Genomic DNA, 3755 nt, shown 5'->3' with positions numbered 1-3755 from the left:
TATTTATTTTATAGGTGGGGATTTCATTTTTACTTTTTTATAACAGAATATCTTTTTATTGTATATTCCTTCTATGTTTGTTGATAACATCATTATCAGATATTCAATACTAACTTTGTATCTATTTATTGAAACTATTTTTTCTACTCCTAAAGAATAAATTGAGGTAATTGCCTGACAAAAATACGTATCAATCATTGTTTTTTTTTTTATTGATTTCTTCCATGCTTACTATAATTAGTTATTTTGGTTTTTTATTAGTTTTGCTTATTTTCACCTCAGTCTTATTCATTGGGTCAAACAGTATAGAACTTATTTGAAATAGAAAATAACCTCAATAGGAATTGAGATTCCAAGTCAATTTGAGGTACTATGTAGATTAGCTATTAACCCTTACCTATTCTTTTTCATAATAAAAAAAATATGATTGAAGTTTTGTTATCCGGAATTGTGTTAGGTCTAATTCCTATAACTTTGGCTGGATTATTTGTAACTGCATATTTACAGTACCGACGCGGCGATAAATTGGATATTTGATTTAGAACCATATTATGAACGGGTCTCCTACTGATTCTGAGGGATCAGATTCCATTAGCTTTTTCAGTCTAAGTGACAAGAAGATCGATCAGAAAAAAGAAAAAAAAACACAGGATCACGCTCTGTAGGATTTGAACCTACGACATCAGGTTTTGGAGACCTGCGTTCTACCGAACTGAACTAAGAGCGCTTTTTCTTCTTCTTTTTTTTTCTTGAAAGAAAAGATTATTTCGATGTTTCATTGAATTAAATAACTATCACTCGACTTTTTACTTTTTTTATGGAAGATTTAGCATAAAAAAGGGTAGGGATGACAGGATTTGAACCTACGACATTTTGTACCCAAAACAAACGCGCTACCAAGCTGCGCTACATCCCTTTTAATCGTGAGTATTTTTTATTCAATATTTTATATTAAAAATATTGAATTTTGTTTTCCACATTTATCTACCTTCGCACGTGAATAGACTGTATATACGGAAGATATAATGTAAAAGATGTCTATTTATTGACAGTACTTGATTACTTACTATTACATAGTTATTACTATCATTCATATCATATTGTAAAAAAAAAAAAAAATTTGTACCAAATACAAATATCTGTTTGCAGATAGTCGAAAACTACGGGTGTAGTTGACCATATGATATATCTATCATTCTTGAGAAGGAGAACTTACGAACAATGCAAGATATAAAAACATATCTTTCCACAGTGCCTGTGTTAGCTAATTTATGCTTGGTATTTTTATCCAGTTTATTAATTGAGATAAATCGTTTTTTCCCAGATGCTCTGACTTTTCCCTTTTTTTGACTTTCATTTTTTTTTGCTTTCCTGCGAACCCAAAATAAAAAAATTATGTTAGATTCATTTCCTTTTCTTATTGGATAAAGAAAATTTTAGAAGGTGAGGGTGAAGTTAGGATTAAGATAAAAGTAAAAATATAGATCCAAAAGTTCCTCAAATAGTAAACTACTTGAAAATCTTAATTAAAGATTTTATTACGAGAATGAATTAAGTAATAAAATCTTTAATCATTTTTAAGACAACTTCTATCCCTTTCTCTTTCTTCTCTTTTTGTTTTCCAAATTGAAAAGAAGTACATATAATACCAAAAGTAAGTTATATGGCCAAGGGTGGAAATGTAAGAATAACGATTACTTTAGAATGTACTAGTTGTACCCAAGACAATGTTGAAAAAAAATCAACGGGTATTTCCAGATATACGACTCGAAAAAATTGCCGCAATACTCCTAATCGATTGGAATTAAAAAAAATTTGTCCTTCTTGTTACAAGCATACCATTCATGGAGAAATCAAAAAATAGATTGAATCTAACATTTCTGCCCAGAAATAGAAATATATATTGAAGATATTGATTTCTTTATCTTTGTATATATATATATTAACAAGTCACAGTCAATATTTCTTTTCGAAATATTTTGAAACAAAATAAATAGTATTTGAAAGGTTCATAAAACAAACTATGAATAAAATGAAGCCATCTTTTCGGAATACATATAAACCATATTCTCAAAATAGATCTAATAAGTTTAGAAATAGATATAAATTGAGAAGTAGATCTAAATTGAGAAGTAGATCTAAATTGAGAAATAGATCTAAGTCATCTTTTCAAAATGCATCTAAGCGATTTTCTCCAAATCAGCATTCTTTTCGAAGACGTTTATCGCCTGGAGAGCAAATGGATTAAAAAAATATTAGCTTAATTAGTCGATTTATTAGTGAGCAAGGAAAAATATTATCTCGTCGAAGGAATCGATTAACGTTGAAAAAACAACGCTTAATAGCTAGAGCTATTAAACAAGCTCGTATTCTATCTTTGATACCCTTTCTTTCTTTCAATTCAAAAGTAATTAGAGCTTAAGACTCCTCCATTTAATTCGAGATGGGATATCTAACAAAGATAGTGCAGATTTTTTTCTCTTTCTATAAATAAAATGAAAAGAATTTCATTATCCAAGTCATTCTGAATTCATTTTCGTACTGTCTTTAGTTTCCCGGAAAATTTCCCCAGGAGATTGGGTGTTACTATTTCATAATACAGGAATATTTTCGAGCATCATAGAGAAGCAATTATTATTTAATACAGCTATTTGTGCAAGTGTTCTATGATTTGTAAGCAACTGCCTTTTGTATAAAAATTGTATAAATTTATTATAGGAGAATCCATTAGCATGGGATGCTGCATTAATCCGAGTAATCCACAAACGACAAAAATCTCTCTTCCACTTAATTCTATCTCGGTGAGCGGAAACTAAAGCTCTCATTTTCTGTTGGTTAGCAGTCCTAAAAAGTTTTGAATGGGCTCCTCGAGAGCCTGATACAAATGCAAGAATCTTTTTTCGACATTTTTTTGCGATATGCCCACGTTTAACTCTGGTCATTGAAGTTGATTCTTCATAGAAGACTAATCTCTTTTTTGATCAATCATTTTTTAAGTAATATAAAACTGATTTTTCTAATGTATAAAATATACGACTCCAATGGCTTTTGCTACTCTAACCTTCCCAACCATAATTCCTTTCAGTTAGGCACCTTCCAAGTAGGCAGGGGATTGGTCCTTGCATTTAAGTAATCAAAATAATCTATATACATATATATTATTATTTTCTTTTTCTCTTATGGATTTCTTCGTTTCTATGGTTATTTCTCTAATGGTAAGGTCCTCTCTATACGCCGGAGCCCTAAGATATGAGATGAGTATTTGGTAACTTGTATATTTTACCATCTCTAGCTCTACCCTTCCCCCCCGAATTACAAAGACTCTAAAGATTTATAGATACAGTAACGACATCTGTTTGTGAGAGTTCGCAAGATAGCTGACCTTTTGTCCGTTCTCACAGCAATATAAACATAATCTTTATGTTTTTTTAAATTACTTTTTTTCCTCGCTCAATGGATTGATGACCATTCGCTACCAATGAGGAAGTGCTTTTCATCCTATGTAAAGGTGATTGGATTTGCATCAATTTAAACCATAAATTTCATTTTCCCGGGTACAAGGAAACTGATAGATCTGTACTTTTTCACAGAAGAAAACTATTGTTCAATTTCCTGGTCCGTTTCAGCTTCTGATCCAAATGAGTCGCACATACACCCTAGCGCATACTCCCTTCCGTTGAGGACATCCTCGAAGAGCAGGAGATTTTTTTCTTTTTCTTATCGGCTGTCTCACATTTCTAATAAGTTGTTGAATA

General features: G+C 30.9%; 2 non-coding genes across 2 annotated transcripts; both read right to left on the bottom strand.

Moving 5' to 3' along the window:
• Positions 1-653: 653 nt before the first annotated feature.
• Positions 654-727, bottom strand: TRNAW-CCA (transfer RNA tryptophan (anticodon CCA)). Its single transcript has one exon. It is a non-coding gene; the product is annotated as a tRNA-Trp (tRNA).
• Positions 728-842: 115 nt separating this feature from the next.
• Positions 843-916, bottom strand: TRNAP-UGG (transfer RNA proline (anticodon UGG)). Its single transcript has one exon. It is a non-coding gene; the product is annotated as a tRNA-Pro (tRNA).
• Between the last annotated feature and the right edge of the window lie 2839 nt (positions 917-3755).

The sequence above is a fragment of the Cupressus sempervirens genome, chromosome 8 (genome assembly GCF_028749045.1).
Source record: "Cupressus sempervirens isolate cs-2001-9-10 chromosome 8, ASM2874904v1, whole genome shotgun sequence".
Classification (NCBI taxonomy): Eukaryota; Viridiplantae; Streptophyta; class Pinopsida; order Cupressales; family Cupressaceae; genus Cupressus; species Cupressus sempervirens.
This window is presented reverse-complemented; position numbering and strand designations above follow the sequence as displayed.